Source organism: Pagrus pagrus (assembly GCF_965226575.1).
Source record: "Pagrus pagrus genome assembly, chromosome: 17".
NCBI lineage: Eukaryota > Metazoa > Chordata > Actinopteri > Spariformes > Sparidae > Pagrus > Pagrus pagrus.
The window spans coordinates 21,973,488-21,994,278 of record NC_140201.1 but is presented as its reverse complement, the minus strand read 5'-3'; the positions used below and the strand labels follow the sequence as shown (position 1 = coordinate 21,994,278).

General features: G+C 40.6%; 1 protein-coding gene across 1 annotated transcript in view; it reads left to right on the top strand.

Annotated features, from left to right (window-relative positions):
- The first annotated feature begins 9,797 nt into the window (after positions 1-9,797).
- LOC311273186 (hippocalcin-like protein 4) overlaps positions 9,798-20,791 on the top strand; it is a 29,741-nt gene continuing 18,747 nt past the window's right edge. The window contains exon 1 of the mRNA XM_084380113.1: positions 9,798-9,963. The gene's annotated coding sequence lies outside the window, so the exon portion shown is untranslated. The remainder of the gene's footprint in view (positions 9,964-20,791) is intronic.

Below are 20,791 nucleotides of genomic sequence, written 5' to 3'. Positions count from 1 at the left end.
TTTTGGTTCCATACAGGAAACAAAAACCTTTACACTCTGGTGAAAATTCTGTATTTCCACCCCCTCACCCAACATGGACATTCTCGCTCTTTAAACTATGTCTCCTGACATTTTAAGGCTTGGTATTTGGAGGCATGTGATTTTCACAGAACATAATGGGTAGGCACACAATTAGACATGGTGAATTTACTGGCTGCAATTTGAAAGTCTAAAGTAATTTGCTTGGTATGCTTATTGAAGTGATTTGTTGCTTTAGCTGTGTTTCTACGAATAACTGGGTTGATTGCCAGTAACTACAAAATAGCATGTATCCTAAAACAACATGACCGTTGCAGCATAACAGCAACAGGCATACTGGACCTTTGTTGTACGGTCATAGTTTGGTTAGGTGTGGACACTGAAACTACTTGGTTAGGATTAGACACTGAAACTACCTGGTCAGGATTAGACACTGAAACTACCTGGTCAGGTTTAGACACTGAAACTACTTGGTTAGGTTTAGACACTGAAACTACTTGGTCAGGTTTAGGTACTGAAACAACTTGGTCAGGTTAAGACACATAAACTACTTGGTTAAGTTTAGGCACTGAAACTACTTGGTTAGGTTTAGGAAAACGTTGTGGTTTGGGTTAAAATAACTACATTATTTTGTTACTCAAGTTTAAAACATACTGAAATTATATAAGTAACTTATGTTCACTATGTTAAAGTTAAAAGAACTCACAGTTGACTTCTGGTTTCACACTGGACATGAAACAGTACTCACCTGAATTAAAGTCCTCTTTAACCTTAGCATCCATCCCTGACCTCCTCCCTATATGCACCTTTCCCTCTTTATACTTTTTCTCCCCACTTACTCCTTTGCTGCTCTAATAATTTAAACGGCCACTAGAGGATGCCACCTAACAGGAATTTGCTAAGTCTGGGTCATACTTAGCTGCTTTCATCGTTGACCTACAGTATATGGTGTTTTTCTGATGAGGAAGGGCTGGTTCCGGGAATACACTTTTAGCAAGTTGAAAAATTAAGTTGCTAGAGGGGCTTTTTTATGATTTTTTTTGTTGGTGATAAAGTTTACATAACCAGTGCAGACAGAACAACAAAAGCAAACACAAACAAAAAAGACAAAACAAACAAACAAACAAAAAAAACAGACAAACAGTCAAACATAATGTGGTTGGTCAGTGTCCAGAGGCAGTGATTATAGTCATTAGGTAGAGTATACAGTTTGTGTTTAAGTATGTTTGGGTATTTGTATGTGGCAGTGTCGTATTAGTGTGTGCAGTCGGGACTATGGCTTCTGAGTGGTGGAAAGAGTAAAGGAGAAAAGGGGTGAGAAAAAAAGAGAGAGACAGCGAGACGGGGGAGAAAGGGAGAAAAAGAGAAAAAACATAAACACATATATACACATACACATGCACACACATATGTGCACACATACATATATGCATACACATAAACACGTATATAAGGCCTGGGGTGATTGTAGTCATTTTCAGTCTTACTGCTATAGTATAATAATGATAATAATAATTACAATACTGATGATATAATGATGTATGTAATATGATATGATAAAATGATTTTAGGATTATGATGGGGCACATACTTTTACAGACTTTTGCAATAGATCATGACTTCCACAGGGCCAAATGAAACAGTAATGATACAGTTGGATGTGATTCTTCAAGGGCTTCTCCTGCAATATTATAATGGCAGAACATTATAAGCAGAGGCTGAGATATGCTAACTTTAATTCTCTAGAATGAGTTGAAATTCCTTAAACTGGTTTGCAATACTGTAACCTGACTCAGAACCTCGTCTTTCACTGTAGAAGAGAGAGGTTTTTCATGCCTTACAACAAAAATAATGGACTTGTTTAGATTTAGGAGGATGGTGTTAGAGTTAATCTTGTGCTGCAATAGTTGAGAACAACTGTTATGCTATTTCAGCACCAAACAACCCTGATTATGTGTTTAAGGCACATTAGTAGCGCCTAAAAGCAGGTTTCACAGCAGATTTCATAGATTGACAGAAAAACACACCAGAGTGAGTTCCCTCCTCAGCAGATTTAAGCAGATTGAAGATTGCATTTAATCTAAAATGACTCCTCCGCTCGCCTGCCTAGGACGAGGAGGTTGACGTCAATCTGAATAATAAAATCATCCTGAATAAACACCTGTCATGTCAACGACTCAAACTCTTTTGAGCGTCCCTGCGCACATGCTGCATAATATCTCTCCTGCTGGCCTGATGCTGCAGTGCTTGTATTGCCTGAAGCAGTGTGACTCCCAGTTTCTATCTACACCATCTAACAAAATGGCAGATGTTGACCTGCGATTGAGAGGTCATCGCAAGACATTTTCCCTAATCTCATTACATCGCTACAGACAGGAGGGAGGAGGAGATGCACAGAGAGGGTGAAGGAAAGAAAAGAAGGGTCGTTAAAAGGAAAGATGGGAGAAAGGTCAGAGTGTTTCTGCTTCAGACAGCGGCAGGTTTGAAACAAGAAAAGGCGACAGTCAGATTAGTGGTACACTACAGGTTTGTGCAACCAAGAACTGCAGGGACTTTGGAGTTTTTGCCAGATTGAAAGCTGATACACACACACACACACACACACACACACACACACACACACAGAAGAGCCACACGGATCAGTGGTGGTAATCAGCTGCTAGGACACATTCTTGTCTCCTAGACACTCACTTATCATCTCTCTCCCACACACACTCTGTGTCACCCTTCAAAGCCAGTGAAAGGAAGCATAAAAGAGGAAGAGGAAGGAAAGGTAGTGGGAGGGCAGGGAGGTTTGTTTTTATTGAACCTTCACTTAACCAGGTAGCTATTTTTCTTTTGCAGACAGTTCCAAGTGCGTAGACAGTGAGGGCTTGCTTTCACACCTTTGTCTGTACACTAGAGACAGACAACATATTGTAATCTGACGGAATGATTGCAACATAAAATCTGTGAAATACTGTATGTTTGCAGAGATATCACAAAAAGTTTATGAAAATCATGCCTTCATGTTGTCTCCAACGGATGCTGTGTTTCCCTCTTGGAGCCAACAAGTCATTCAACCAAAACAGATCATTTCCTCATTGCCTTCCAAAACAGCCCATATGGGCTTTTCTGATCTAATGCCTCAGTTGGCAGGATGACAGTGTTTGTCTGTGCTTTTATGGGGATATTTTTTTAGCAGCACTCGATAGATGATAGTATACAGACAGACAGTAAATGGGGTGAGAGAGCGAAACAAGACAGTCGATATTGGACAATTCTGCAAGCTGCAGTGGCTGCAGTGTAATCCTTCGGCGCTACTTCGTGGTCAAATTTACATTCACTGACAGGCTGTCATTACTTTGGTTGCAAGGCTGACACTGTACGGAAAGGATTCCTCATGAGATAGACCTTCTTGTTAAATAATAAGATCCTTTTGTAACCAGAAAAACAAGTCTGGCTCAAGGAGAAGTCTCGCTCTGAAATCTCATGAAGAGCTTTTACAGGATGGCGGTGGAAATGTGAGTCAGAGTTTGAGTTTACCCAGTGCAACTGCCAGCAAGAAGTTTTGTCCAAAGTCATTGTTGACTATTTGGTTGATTTTAAGATAAGGCAAGAAGTGCAACAACAACTCACCTTGTGTGATTTCAGAATAAGACTTCTCCCTGAATGAGACCTGTGTTTCTGGTGACAAAGGGATTTTATTTTTTTAACAAAAATCCTCAGTCAGTCAGTGGCAGAAACAAGCACTTTAAGTGATGATGCTCAGAATTGCCCCAAAAGGATTACAATGGAGCAATTGCAACTGGCTGACAGCTGGGTCCATTCCAAAAGTTTAGGTATGTATGAATAATTTACACAGCAAAACAAATATAGGGCTCAAGTTTAAAAATACCAACAATCCCCTTTAAGATTAGGAAAAGAGTGCAGTTCTGGCAAATACACTAGAGTGAGGGTTAGGGACTAAAACACAGTTTAATTGCAGGTCTGCGACACAACACACATTTCCAACATGCAACAAATCCATCAAGAAAACATGGTCAACTTTTGTGCACTACACACAGTATAGTGCGTTCTACCTCTTGCATTGGCATTGAACATTGTCAGTGGACGTAATGTGTGAGGTGGGGAATTGCACAATATGTTACATAAACCTGAGGATGCTGTGCTGGCGCTTGGCCACCAGGACACCCTCATATAAATGGACTGATCTGCCTCCTGTCTAGTTAAGTTCAGGCAAAGTAAATGGCTTTTTTAAGGCTAAAGATGATGGTCATAGTTCGCAAACTGCATTCTTTGCTGAGCACGATTTTTGCATATTTTGGCGTGTAAATAAATATCAGGCACAAAAAGTTTTGGATCTGGTCCAGTAGACCGCCTCAGCTGGCCGCTGTGACACAGCTGAAATGGCTGCAATTTAATTCTTGAGGGCAACCTCGACCTGTCAAATTATATCCACTAAGTGCTTGTTTTTCCCACTGACAGGCTGAAATTGTTACATAAAGTGTCTGACAGTATTACAAAAAGGGTGAGATCGTCTCGCAGAATACACAAGTCCACCATTTAGAAAAAACGTATAATTGCTTATAATTGTAAGCAACACGTCATTCAGACCCCGCTGCAACAAAATAAAACTCACAAAAAACATCTTGGTTAGTTTTTTCACCGTTCCAACAATCACCAACTCTGGTTTGATCGTAATTAACGCTCAATCCGTCGTGTGAGATGTAATAATATTGTGAGAAAATCGAGAAGGAGTGCCGACACTGGAGAAGCAGCAGGGGGAAAACATTGCGTGGACCCAGATTTTCACGATCTACTGGACCCATTCCAGAATTTGAACCATTAGTCATTAACACACCATAATATGACAACATATTGCCCAGGTCACAAAATACCAGAAGTCCCCATTCAAGTCAAACAGTCCATTTATCTTCATGTAAAGCGTAGTGCTGATTCTGCCTTTACTTCTGACTCGGGACCACAAAATATAAATATAGGTTGTTTCAAGTGTGTCCTTTTGGCTGATCAGTAACATTTTTGTATTTATTTTTTTGATGTATGCAATCATAGCATCCAATCAGATGCTATAGAAACCATTACGTAAGACTTTTAACATTTCTGACTTTGTGAGTGTCAAGGGAGAATGGGAAAGGAGGATGGGAGAAAGAGGAGAAGGGAGGGAATATGGGCAGGAAGGAGGCGGGCGGAGGAGCCGTCCTTGGTGTGGCGTGCGGAAAGGTCAATTAGACAGTTTACAGGCCGCCACCGCGCAGAATTACACACCACACGCGCGCAAACCTCAGACGCACATTGAGGCATGAATGGAGGTTTGAATTTCATTATCAGGCTGCCGACTTGCCCATCAATTAGCATGAATAAGATTGTATCGCCTCTCGCTGAGGGAACAGGCCTGAAACCACAGCCACAAGCTGTGATACCCACATAGAGTACCATCCAGGTCTGCCCTTATTATAACCACAGCACGCTGTAAAAATATCCTTATTAACAAACCATTTTTCTTCACTTGTGATACAAAAATCTGCCTGTGAGGTGATAAACCCACACTTTTTCTTGACAGATGGATTTATTTGAGAGGAAATTCAATTAAATGACGTGAAGCAGCATAAAAACTGCAGAAATGTGTAGTTTCAACACAATAAGTAGTTAAAAGAGGAGACGAAGTACAACATAGAACAGAAAGTGTTGAGATTAATGGTGGGTTAGTGACAGAGGACAGGAGAGATGAAAGAGAGAAGAGAGGGATGAGAGGATGAGGACCAGCTCGATGGGTTGTCTCCCGTGGCAACCCTCTGTTGCCATTGAAGCCACACGCACACAGCCATGAATATTCATAGAAGTAAAAGGGAGAGAGGTTCATACTATATTCATGCCATTTTCAATAAAGCATTTTTCAATTAGAGGGCAAGAGATTCATTTGATATCAATTAATGCGGTTTCAATAATACATATTTGAATTAGAGCGGGGAGAGAGTAAGGAGAGACAGGAAGACAAAGTGGAGATAAGAGGAGAAGATGTTGCTATAATATTTAGATGAGATGAGAGTTAGATGAGAAGATTGATGCCATTCAGATGTCTATACAGTAAATATAAAGCTACAGCCAACAGCGGTTAGCTTAGCATACATAACATAACATATATATATACATAACATACATAACAGCTAGCTAGGCTCTGTCCAAAAGTTACCAAAGACCTTCACATAACCCAATGTGAGCTAAGCTAACGCCGGCTAGCTTCATATTTATCAGACATGACATGATATCAATCTCCTCATCTAATTCTCTGCAAAATCAAACTGTCAGACTTTTCCCTTAAAGGTCCTATTTGTAAGAAAAGTTGATTTTTGAGTCTCATTGCCAACTCGTCAAATACTGACACATCGGGATGGCAGCTGGCCTGACCTACAATCCCAATGTGTCAGTGTTTGATGAGTTGGGAATAAGACTCAAAAATCAACCTTTCTTACAATAGCTTCTTCAAAGTGATAAGTCCTGCTGATGGTCTCCACCATGATTTCGACCATTTACCTCCCATGCTGATAAATACTTCTATAAGTTCATCCTGAAACTGTTTGTTTTATGTGGTTATCTGTGTCTCTCTCCGACTGAATGATGTCCACCTTGGATTGAAGGACACACACACACACACACACACTCACACAAACACACACACACACACACACACACACACACACACACACACACACACACACACACACACACCTACACACACGCACACTCATCATGGTATCCAAGAAGTGTGTGTTGCAGTGGTCCTGCAGGATGATGGACGTTTACCTTGTGTTAGAGATTATGTCACTCCCAGCGAGAGGCCCTGGCTGACCTTGAATAATCAGACTGCAACACATTTTTCCTCCTTTCTGTTATAACTCAGTCTCTGTTTTCTTCTTCCACCATTCCTCATTCCCTCAACACACACACATACACACACACACACATACACACACACACACACACACACACACACACACACACACACACATACACTACTTTTGTCTGACAGCCACACAGCAAGATCCTATCAGAAGGCAAGCTTTTTTGTGTTTCTGTCGGATTAAAAAGTTTGAAGACGTCTGTCTTTTCACTTGACAAGTAACTTGGGCTCTGCATACAGATAATATGAATCTAGACTTTCATATTGTATGCGGTGTGTACGCCAAAGTCCAATTTTGTGTGCAAGTGATATGCCAATCCTTCCCATTACCATCTGTGGAGAGCAGATCAACAGTCCAATACACATAACTCCCAAAACGACATATATAACACCATTCCCATACCAGTTACAGGTGTACCAGAACTTTGTCGTACGCTTGCTGTATGGTTAGGTTTAAGCACTAAAACTGCTTGATGAGGTGTAAGCCCTGAAACAATTAATTTAGGTTTAGGTAAGTTTAGGTTGAGGTAAAAAATCATTCGGCTTAAAATAACTATGTGACTTCTGTAACCTACGTTACAATTGTACCTACTTTATGTAAGTAACTTATATAATGTAATGTACGGATGCAACTTAACTACATTAGCGAGTTAAAAAAAGTCAACATGGAGTCTTGGTTTCACACTGGACATAAGCACCAGTCCCCTGAAGGAATGTCCTGTGTTTGTTTCTCCCAGCCCTCCACCCTACTTGTACTCCCTTGCTCTTTATACAATGTCACCTCACATTTCTTATGTGTGGTATTTGGATGCACCCATTTGGAATTGAACTAAATGGGGAGGACTGTTGTATCACCATCAAATCATGTTATTTGTTCGTAGATTAAAGTGACTGGAATGTGACTGTACCTTGTTAAACAAGAACGGTAATAAAACTGTCATGGTAGATCAACAGCACATACTGTAGATGTAGAGGAAATACCAGAAATGATGCTTATATAAACCCAGATCAAATAATAATGGATGCTATTGTTAATGGATTTTGCAAGTAACAACAGATTGTAAAACCATGTCAGCTCAAAAGGAATCAATAATGCACAACAGTTGAAATCATTATATAACCATGCAGAACATTATCGGAGGCTCGGCTGTCATACGATAAGACAAAATGTAGGAAATAATTCTCTGCAGTGACAATTTCTCTCAGTTAAAATGACATTTGTGTCATTAAGAGACAAAGTCCTGGGGCTTTTCTCTCTCAGCTAACAGATGAAATATGGAAATGTTAGCCATGATGGGTTTGTCTGAATTTCTTGTTTCCTTTGCAAGACAGCATAAAGTGAGTCTGTATCAGTTAGACTTAGTACATGAATATTTCATATACCAGCACCACAATACTTCTCTCAACATGTCATATGTTCAGATATTGTAGAAAGCGAGGATTAGAAATGTTTAAACTGTTAATGCAGACATGATCAGGGCCTTAAAAATCCCCTACAGACATGATTTGGTACATTGCCTCAAATAATCGATCAAACATGTTTGATATTTATGGATGATTACATCCACATTTTCCGATCCAGGCCACAACAACCAATGAGAGAGGGAGGCATCCTGGAGCAGCTGACGATGCTGCGATGCAACGGTAAACATTCTAGCCCTAGAAACCAACATTAGCTAGCATATTGCTGTTGACAGAAACTAAAAAATCTCGCCTGCAGTTCTCGCAGTAGAATAGAAAACTTAATAGAAAAATAAATACGTTTTTTTTTTCACTGCAAAATGTTACCACGGCAAGTTGTTGCACTATGCTAGTCTTCATTTTGTTTATGTCTGCTTCCCCATGAGGTCAGAAATTTGCACCAAATTCAACACTTCCTTGGGTCCTCAGCAACAAACCTGCCATGTGTGAAGAAGGTTAGATCAATGGTTCTAGAGATATGTGAGCTTTGTAGTTAGATGTATGTAAATATTGATCATTCTACAGTATAACTGTTTTTAAAAAACTAACTAGTTGAGATGTCACAAAATCCTGCTCATACACATCTCAAATTCAGATTTAAGGTGGAAACTTTCCCTCTCTGCCAGATACAGATACAGTGAATTTTAAACATCACAATAAGTAAAACATATTTTTGAACATCGGGGGACTTCAAGTCAAACCTCCTACTTTAATACCCAAACACAAAGACCTGCCTGAACTTGGGTGCCTGTGTCAAGTCTAGTTTTATAATTTATAATTCAGATTCCTCAATTAATGTAGAGTATGACAAAAACAACCCAGAATTAACAACTTATTTTTGCCCCGGGGAACCAGGCAGGTTAATCCGGCCAAGCTCTTGCCCAAAATTGTTTTTCAGTGATAGTGTTGCTGTTTGGTTAATTAGATGTTTCTCACATTGTGGGTTTATTAAGTCAATTTTCTATAATGTGCTGTCATGTAAGCCCAAATGAGCCTTAAAGCCCATGAGCCAGAGACTGAAGTCATACCTAAAAAAAATCTCCAGTGTAAAATAGATCAATTTAAAGGTAAACAGCCACGAAATTTAACTTATTCTCATGCTGAAAGATTATCATGTGTATTGACCTGCTTTATTGCTGTCGTTTCATTTCCTTTAGTGCTTTTTACAATATTTCCATCTTCGCTCTCTCTCTCTCTCTCTCTCTCTCTCTCTCTCTCTCTCTCTCTCTCTCACGCGCGCTCGGCGGCGCTTCAGAGGGGCACAGACGCGCGCGCGCTCACCCGTCTCTGGGTTTTATTGACAAGCCGCTCCGTCCAATCAGAGAGCAGGATACACCTTTAAACCGCCATCCTGGCCAATCGCCGCGCGGGGGAGGCGGCCCTTATGCAAATGTGTTGGCAAGGGAGACGCAGCGGTTCATTCATCTTCTTCCAGAGAGAGAGGTGAGTTAACACGAAGGTTATTTTACATGAGGGAGGACCTGCCGGGGACCAAAACACTGCCGAGAGATTAGCTGCAAAGCAGAGAACACGCTCTTGGTTTGTGTCTGTGAGGAGCTTATTCTTCTTCCCAACATTACAGGGTGAGTGGAGGACATTTTTTAAATTTGTACATGGTCTCTTTGTGCCCTCATGTTAATGTGTACAAGTGTTGGTGAGAATGTGTCAGGTATCCCTCTGCCTACCTCTAATGTCTAACTAAGAGAAGCAATGAGTGATGATAAAGGAAGTCATGGACATTATTTTGCTGGTGTGTTCTCAGCAGGAGGGGGGGAGTGAACACTTAACCCTGTCAGTGTCACTTATTCAGCACTTCAAATGAGTCAAGTGAAGGTTTCAGTGATACTGAGCTGTCTTATGGAGCCGTCAGGGGGTTCAGTGTCTTGCTCAAGGACACTTAGGGCTGTAGAGATAACTGAACCTGGGGCCATGGACATGTGGCACTTAGTTGACCGTATCTGCCGTGGTGGCAGCAATATTGTCACGCCTGTGTTGTTTCTTTTGTGTGTTACATGTGGTGAGTCATTCTAAGAGAACAGTCTTCACATCTTGGACGGACCCACAAACTGTTTGCTTCCGCACGGGTCTGAAAATGCAGCAAGTCAGTGCGAGAATGTCCTTCATGCTGTGGGAGCAAATCGATGGATGAACAAAATCAGGCTACCTGTGTGTCGCACCACTGAAACTGGACTCCAGCACATTAAGAGCATAAATAAGCATAGTGCAAGCATGTCAGTTGAATCAAATGTGGGTTTTTTTCTGCTCATGACAGTGCTTGAAGAATGCAGGTGTAAGGTGTGAATGCCTCCTGAGTGGCTGGTAGTTGCACTAACTGTAATAAGTGCATACAGATGAAGAGTAAGCGAGCAAAAGAAGCCATCAGGTGCAAGTCTCACTGTTTTGGCTTTTCAGTTTGAACTCTGTGAGTGAGAGAGGAGCGACAGCAGGCTGAACATGTGGCTCAATTCTATCTGCATAGAACCAGGTCCGGCACAGTCAATAGCACCAGCTTCCAGTGTGTGCTGTGTGTGTGTGTTTGAGCTTGTTCACATTACTGGTGGCCTTCATGTGGCATCATAGGGTCATTTCAGATGAGTTATTGCATCACAGTCACTGACCGTGTATGTCAACTATCTGTACGCCCTGCCGGGTCTATACATAATGTAGCGTCATTGATTCATTGCGTTTAGATACAATGAAAGGCAGCACAGCGATGTTCAGTGGGAATGGAAAAGACACAAACACATGCGCGCACACCCGAGATGAGCACGTCCATGACAGACAGCTGGTGGCAGTGACAGCTCAGTTTGGCTCTGGAGCCCTTTTGCTGCCAGGCTTTGAGTGAGCAGGAGCAGAGCTTTGGTGCATGATGGGTCTCAGTGCTGAAGGGTTCACGTTTGCCTCTTTGTCACATTTTGAAGCTCTATTTGAAATTCATTTATGTTAACTTTCGTGACACAGTCTCTCAATACAGATGTAATTCTGTGTTGTAGCCGCGCTATTGTTTCAAGTCTTTTGTCAAGGCCAAAACTGCTGCTTTAATTCTACTGCAACCCACTTTTAAGGGGGCTTTCAGGCTCATTTGGTCCGCACTTTGTGCAAACAAACCAGGACGAATAAAAATGAAGTTATACAGACTGACATAACTCATTGATTGGACAGTTTTGTCGATCCTGCATCATTAGCGCATCATCGTGACCCACGTGCGGTCTCTGCAGCAGTTTCTGCAGCACTTTAATGCTTCTGATTTATGTTTATTGGCGTCACAAAGAGCTGGCAAATAGATAATTATCAGAATTATAAGTAATATTAGAGTGCAAATCGACCACATGGTATGAAAAAATGGGCTGTATGCAGCTATTAACATGGAGCCAGATTGCTTTCCCTGACTTAACAAGCAACATCTATACATTCAACATACAGTATAAGCTGGCGGCATGCTCCTCTGAAATTGGTTTGCAATCTGATTGGAGGCTGTTGTCGCGCTAAAGACATCAAACTGCTGCGCCTGTAAAGAGCCAAGCAGTGTACACTACAGAGCCAAACATGCTGCTGTGGACGTGACATTTCATTTACAGGTTTAGAGGAAGACAACACAATTGTAATGTGCAAAACATGTTCTGCAAGGGTTCAGAGAGGAGGGAAAAAGTGAGAGTTTAACACAACAAATCCCATCAGAGCTATGGAATATTAAATCATCTTTCTGCTCACTACATCTTATTTTTACCTACCCTGCATTAACTAGAAATTAGGAACTTTTTTTTACGATGCAAAAATCTGAAATTATTGGTTTATCTTTATGGTTGTGGCCAGCAAATGGAGTTAATTATTGGTTATCAATCTGCTTGATCGAAAATCCATATATTGCATCTGCACTTGTGCAGAAAATATTCGGGAAAAACATTTCTGTGGGATTGCTGTCTCTCACACTAATGAAGGCATTAAGTGCATGGAGTAGGATGCAGCATTGTAGTTTTTAACAGCTCTGACCTGTTAATCAGGGAAAATATCTGTACTGACTTGCATACATGTTACATTATACACAGCGCTTGGTTACAGATTGCTTTGTGAACAGCCTGACAGATGGATATGTTAGTTATTTAGCTTTTGAATTTGTACCAAAATGAAATATCTATTATCATAAATCTTGTGATTGGTTCCCTTGCTTTCACATCAGAGTCCACTTGGAAGTGAAACTAGACCACCAACCTTTTCAAGCGGCCTCCGTCTGGTTATTTGTTCTGCTCCAGGGTTCGATTGACAGCTTGGACACCAGGCCAAAAAAAAAAAAAAAAAAAGCACTAACCAGGAAACTGCACCAGGGTCTGTTAAAAAACTGAACCAAGCAGGTCAGGTGTGAAAGCACTCTTACACTCTCAGCAGACAGTGTAGAGTCCTCAAGAGTCAGCCTGTCTGAAGTAGTGCTTACCATCCCATGAGTGAACTATTACAATGCCACATTACCTTCCAGTACCATCTCCTTCAAAGTATCCGTTTAAATCATCATTTATAATCCGTTGCTGTAATCCCTTTAAGTGCCCAATAAATAATGTTCCCTCCATATGAATTGCACTATTGTTTAAATACCTTGTATAGTCACATCACATATAAATCATCAAAAACATGAAAAACTTTGATTGTTGTAATTTAGTATTAGTCCATGTATGAAAAGACCTGTCAATCACTTTGGGAGTGACATCATGTCCCTGTTCTCTGCCTTTTTGGTGTTGGAGCTATCATTCAATTATATTTATATCATGTATTGTACGGAGAGCGCAGACTGCAAAATGCCTGATTGTTAGCTCCACTCTAAGTACACTAAGTACACTGTGTTGAGGGGTAATCCAAATAAAGACGACGGAGCCTTCATTAATATGTCTTGGTGTTTTCTCATTGACCTTTACTTTAAGACTTTGTGTAAACACAGGCTCCCATTGCTGTTATCTCCTTTATTCAAAACAGCACATTTTATTGTATATTCTCAATAAATCTGAATAGGATTTACAAAAGTTCTGCTCAGTGGTGAACATTGTTTAGCTTTACAGCTTCTACAGCCATCCACCGCAGGCTAAAGGATCATTTTGGTGTTCTCATTACACAAGATGAGCAGCTGGCTGTTTCCTAAAGATGCACTAGGTGGGTTTCCTGGTTTTTGCGGTGAAGTTAGACGTAGTCACAGCGCCCTGTTATTTACATCATCAGAAGCTGCAGTTACACATAACAGCTGAGTGACAGATCAGTGGATGGGAAAACACATGATTACAGCTGCTTCCTCTACTCTGGAAAGACCTATTGATCCATATTCTGTAGAGTACAATAATATTAGCTTGGAGCAAAATGCTACAGTTTCCTGCCCGCCTCTGAGCATGTGTGTGTTGTTTTGTTTTTTCCGGTGTCTGCTTCTGCCTCACTTTCAGTTAGCAGCAGCAGATGAATGATGCGACGACACCCGCAACCGCCCCCCCACTTATTTCATCTCTTTCTTTCCTTACCTTTGTATCACTTCCATTTTGTCGTGAGCCCGTGGCCAGGTGTACTTTGCATCTGTCTCATGCATCACTGCCTCATTGTGTGCGTGTGCTTGTGTGTGTGTGTATATGTAGGAAGGTGGCTCGCATGAGCTGCTCCATGTGTATGTCTCTTGACTGATTGATTCATCCATTCCTGTCACATGCTGTATTACCCAAAGAGACAGATGTTGGAATATAAAGATGCTGTGTGTGTGTGAGAGACCAGCTTATAGTGGTTGAGCAACAACAAAGGAATGTTGAGTGAAGGAGTTTGGCATCACCAGTGGATAACTAATGAACACCCACAGTTATCAGTGGACTCCATTGATAGAGTGTCCACAAGAGGCTTCACAGATACAATGTAGTACAATGGAAAGGTAAAGTACACCAGAAACTGTGCTGAGGGACTGATCTCAGAAGTGAGACAAAACATTTTAAAGGAACAGTTCACCCATAAAATTAAAATTAATTAATTATCTACTCACTTGAAAGCAGGTGGAAAGTCAAGTGAAGTTTTACACTGTTCCTTTAATTAGTTATTTATTATGTTATGTTTTGTATAGGTTTAAGAGACATTCAGTGGTTAGCACTTTTGCCTTTCAGCTAGAAAGTCAAGGTTCTGAAATCTGTGTGGTTTCTTCTGGGGGTGTAACAAAATCCTCAGTTTGTTATGCACCTTGGTTTTGGGGTCAATGTATGTCATGTTTTCGGTATAGCAGGAGGGAAAGTATTGCTTTGCAGTTAAGGTACTCTAATACTGGCATATTGTCAAGGAAAAATTAACTAACAAAAACAAATTATTAATGTAAGTAATGCTCCATTCTAAGTCTGCGATCTTTTGATAATGCCTGGACAACTAGAGCTTGTGCTTGTTTGTACAGTGTGGGTACAATACAGTGACTAACATGTGAAGGCACATTTTAGTTGTGCTCAAGCACTTTTACAATATACTTAAATGGTATGGTTGTATTTCCCCAGTGATCTCCCATAGCATTAGTTAATTATAACACTGCTTTGGCATGACCAGATTCTGCAGTGAGAGGCTGCCTGAATGCTGCGGGGAGGAAGGACTCACCTTCATTGTCGCATTCAGTCGATGCCATTGTAAATTACATGCTTGAAGATGGAAGTTTCCATAGACCTACCTGACACAAAGCTTATTCCATTTTCACTGTAACTGGGAAACCATAATCCTCCATTACAGTGGATTAGAATGTCATTGGAGAATCCTCCAGCTCTGGTCTCTCATTTTTTGTCTGCCACAAAGATGGCAGTTACACTACACGAGCTTGGCCAAGCCAACTAGCATGCTACAGCTGATAGATAAACAACAACAACAGCAAGACTTTGCGGGCAAAACTTACGTTCTAGATTCTCTCACATGTGAGTACTAGATATGAATAGACTGTTTTGACAGTAAGTGTTTGGGTCACACAGTGTATTGAACCAAGGAAGTCGCATTCTGAACCTACCGTCCTGTAACGAGCAGGATGGATACTTGTACTGCTGCAGTGCTCCAGTCTCCTCCCACAGTTCAAACCCATACAGGTTAGATGAACTGATGATACTAAAATTGTCCAAGGGTGGGAATGTGAGTGTGAATGTGCTGGTCTGTCTATACTGTAAGTGTCAACCTGGCGATAGACTGACAACCTGTCAGGGTTAGAAAAACAGGATTGTTAAACCTGCCTTGCTAGAATTTATAATATTTCATCCAATAGATAACACTCTGTATACTGGGCTTTCCTTCTTAAACAAATCTGAGGCTAATCTGTATGTGACCTGGGGGACGATTTTGCTTTTTATTTTTTCACACTGTACACTGTTTTGCATATTTTATTTTTCAAAAGCAAAGTCCCTCCAGCTTTTTCCCTTTGCATTTATTACTTAAACCTTCGTACAAAGTGAGCCAATAGATGACTGTGTGGTTGGTGTCTGATCCGTGAGATGAGCCTCTCTGAGGCTGAGTTAAGAGAGTTAGTCAGCTGCAGCAGTGTTTATTTAAATTTGTACTGAACAATCACTGAAAGTGTCACTGTAGAGAAATGTGGCTGGGAGTAACTAAACTTTCACCAGAAGATAAGTGGAAGTCAAAAGAAATCAGGGCTAATGTTTGCTGAGTGCCCAAACTAGATCCAAAACAAGCAGAGACGCTGCCAAAATTATCTCAAGGTTGTAGACACTTAATGTATGAGTTTTTAAAATATGCAGTAAAAAGAAATTAACTCTAAATCTACCTCTAATAGGGTTTTGTGCTACACTTGTCATTCGACCAATTAGGGCAATGGAATATGATATATAATACTCAGTTTATTTCACATCTAAACAAGTCAACTGCACTCCTATATAACAATGTATCCAATAGATTATGGAACCATATCGTTTAGTGCTTTGTACACATTTGCCATATGCGGCGTAATGTATATATATTTTTTACATTTTATGATCTTTTTCTTTTTTGCAACAAAAAAAAAAAAAAGAGAAATATAAAAAACAAAGTGCCACATCACAGAAAAAAGTGTGCATGTACCTGTCAACCCGAACTCGAATCTGTAATCTACAATTCTGACAAGGAAGAATGGATTTCCAATTAGAATAATCCTTTTTGCTGTAACCAACATGAGGGCTTGTTGTAACGCTGGGAAAGAGTCACAGCGTTGGAGCAACCCAATATCACAAAGAGACTGTCAGGGATTAGTTTTCTGTTGATATATCACTGTACAAATGAAAAAGGTTTTCCCAGAAAACCAAAAAAGATGACCTAGGGTCCCGTCAGCTAATTTACACTTGTCACAGGAAGCAGAGCCTGTAGGGAAAATGTCTGCTCAGTCTTGGAGAAGTGCATCCGATAGATGACTTTAAACTGGATGAGTTGAAGTCAGGCATTAATGGAACATGCTTTGATCCCAACTAACCCTTTCGTCCATAGTTCATGTAAAAATCTCTTCACCAGTATCTGTAATCCATGCCTCTTTAATGTGTAGAGAAGGGATTGCTAGGGAAAAAAGGCTAACAAACTTGAGACTAAACGCTTGGAATTTGGGGTCCTGGTCAATCGGTCATAAAAGCTGTGTTGGTCAGGATTTATATCAATTATATCGACTGCCTAACAATGTTATGTATATGTTGTGTGTATTACAGAGTGTGCTAGAAGATATGGTTGTGTTTGGCAACTTGTGAAATGCAAGTCATTGATTAAACTTAAAGAAGACCTATTATGCTTCAGTGTGTTATACATGTTCTTGTGCACGTAAAATATCTTGAAAGTTATAAAGCCCAAATCTGCATCAATGGGAGCTCCTCTCTCCAACAGAAAACACTGCTCCTGAAGTGCCTGAAACGCCTCGTCTGTCACCCTGCCTTTAATTCCCTGATTCCGGTTAGCAGTGCTGGCTCAGGCATGTGTGAGCTGACCAATCAGAGCAGACTGGGTATTTGAGAAGGGGGGTCTTAAAGAGACAGGAACTAAAAAAGGGTGTCTCAGACAGAGACAGAGATAGAGTGCTGCAGCACTGGACGGGATGTGTTTTTTTGAGCATTGAAACACCTGTTACATGCTTCAATGTCAAAAATAAAACGATGAAACTGAAAATTAGCATAAAATGTCTCCTTTAAAATGGCACACATAGCAGCTTTGAAAACACTGTTCTGACATTGTGCTGTAGGTTGTAAAATGTTTATTTGCCATCTAGCAGCAGGCTTTGTTACAGAACACATTAAATGTTCATGTCAACAGTGGATAGTGATGACAGGATAGCTTTCAGTACAGGAGCAGGGGTAAGTGCTGCAGGCATTCATCCCGTGTTCTGCTTCCTCTTTTCAATTACCCTACTTTCAACACACTACAAAATAAATACAGTGTGTGTGTGTGTGTGTGTGTGTGTGTGTGTGTGCTGATGAGACATGGGTGTACTGTATTTGTTCTAGAGACTGTTTTTGTCTCGAAACACCTGAGCCTTACAACTAAACAACCCTCCACCAGGGCTTATGTAATACTGGAAAGTGTGTTTATGCGTGTTTGTGCATATGAGTGTGTGTGTGTGTGTGTGTGTGTGTGTATGTGTGCATGCTGGCAGCTTTTCACTTGTGCCTGAGCTTAAAGGTGTCGCTGGAATATTATTAGCCACATTTTATAAGGCTGTGCAGGTTTGATAGCGCGCCGACAGAAACAATAGGCGACAATTAGAGCAGCCCTCAGACATGAGTCACCCAGACTTCAGCAAATGTTTAATAATTGTGGCAATAAATACATACTGAGGTGAATATATGACGTTTAGGGAGATATGGGAGATAAAGGTTAGCTGAGAGTCTGACTCATAAGGGCACACGCTCACAGTCGTTTTGTCCCCCGTGTTCCTCCCCAGGCTAGACATGCTGCCTGGTCTTAAATTAGAGTTTGAACTGAACAGAGGTGAGCTGCGTTTCTATAGTGATGCATCCTTCCTGTGCCAGTCACCAGAGAGAATATATGTAGATTAGAATAATATGGAGATCCTACTGATAGGGAGCAACGCCTCAGCACCTCACTTACATAACCATCCATTTTCACTTTGTGTTAACAAGGCTTTCACATTTCACAAGAGCAACACATTACTGACATTTTTGGATTCAAGTATCTATTGCTAATGCTTGGTTCTTTTCAACAATTTAACCATTGAAACCATGATAACACAACTACTTTAACTATTAGAAATACTTTCTCTTCTTGCTAGGCATCTGCCACTACATGAGAACTGCTACTATTACCACTACTTGAATAATAACAATCATAATATTATTACAAATATTTTTGAGTGATTGAAATATTTGATACTACTTGGTCCTGGCTGTGATGTAGCACTACTCATTGATTTTCAGCTTTGTCCAGAAAAGCTTATGACAAGTAGACAAAGCAACAAAGTCAAGTGTCTTTTCTCTCAGGTACAGTAAAACCATTTGAAAATTACCCTCTGAAGGCAGTGTTACAAGAGTTTGTACCTAAGTGTGAACAAGTCCTACACTCAAGCTGTTTTCAGTGCAATACTTTCCTTTATTTCTCCAGGATTTTACTATTGTACAGCAGGTCAAAAACTTGAACATTTTACTTTCAAGTCTAAAGTCAAGACTATTAGCAGTCAGTTCTCATGTAAATTAGAATCAGGTCAAGACTCCAGTCATCTTTTTCTTGACGGAATTCTGCTTTTTCAAGACTTCAGCTCTGCAATCAGCGACTACAGATAAGAGCATGTAACCTTTGAAAGAAGCAATCTTGCATTCCTCCTTTAACAAGTAAAAAGCTGAATTCCAACGTGCTGCTTTAGCTTTTCAGTGAACATTGTGTATCTCATATTGTTGAGTCAGTTTGCTGATGTTATGGCTTGTCTCTCTGCTGTCCTACGGTTACACTATGTAAGCGAGTCATAAATAAACATTTGTATGGTCTGATCACAAAAGTAATACAAGGAGTAAACACAGCTTACCTCGACAGATTTTTCTTGTTTCCTGCTTGCGGCAACATTCCTGCCATCTTTAAAGAGACTCTAGAGAAACTACAAAAAGAGAAATGTAATTGATGTATTATTCTGCTGACTGCTGACTGACTGCTGGCAACTGTTGTAGAAGACAGGCAAAACTTCTGACATAAACATTTCTAATGTCTCAAGATAAAAAAAAACTGCATGATAAAAAACTAGGCTATGGCACCAGTTAAAAGTAACATGTATGCATACATTTGTGAACAGACATTACATTAGCAACGTGATCTCCCTGGGTGTCATTTAAATAGCTCATCACTTTTAAGAACATTTTTTGTGTCATTCATTTTGTGTGTCAAATTCAGGTGAATTTTCTCAGTTTTTGGATGTGCAGCACGGGATGAAGTCAGGTGACAGTGGGCTGGTTATCAAAGTCTGATGTCCCTTGTCGTCATGGTAACAATAATGAGCATGTGGAACGATCGCTGTTTGGTTATATCTAGGCAGTAAAAGTACTTGGTCAGGTTTAGAAAAGACTATAGTTGGGGTTAAAATGATTTGAATTTCTTTATGTACATGACGTAAGGTAAATACAGACTTAACTTATGGATGTGAAACTGTTGGCGTCACATGGGACATTAGCACCAGGTCTCCTGGATGAAAGTCCTGTATTTGTTTGACCAATCCATCCACTCCAACCTCCTTCATATGCAGACTTTCTTGATCTTTACTACTTCCTCTGACATTCTTTCTCTATCTCTTTCTCTCTTTCAACAACACGTAAAAAGCAACAACAAGTATTGCAACAACCTTTAAAAATGACTTCAGACATTGGCATGTTATTCATGCTGGCCAGGCTGGCGTTAGAATTGTGTCTGGTTGCTTCTAATAAACAACCAGTTTATTACCCTCCCGCTTGATTCAACAATAAAAATCGAATCAAACACAGGGCGCCATGTGGGATGTGGAAGACTGACACTGGCCAATATTTAGATTTTCAATAAACTCCCACATCAAGCCCATATATCTGTCAGCCAGTTGGTCAGGTCCAGTTGGCAGAGGGACTGCTTCGATTGGCCGAAAGCCTCATCTGCTACCAGACGGCTGTTTGGCCGTGGGCCAGGAAACTGTTGTCAAGACAACGTATTGTTCAGTTTCACTTTTGATGGTTTGGTGAGCTGCCACGAAGACCATTCAGGGCGTGGCTTATCATTCACATATCAATACGCTGGCCGTGCACCTCTCATTAAATCTCCATACATTGTATTATTTCTCTCTGACACACGCACGCACACACACACACACACACACACACACACACACACACACACACACACACACACACACACACACACACACACACACACAGACAGACACACACATACACACACTTCACAGTGTAGTTCATGGCAAGGGCTGGTATTGGACTGGTACCCTATTGATTGCTC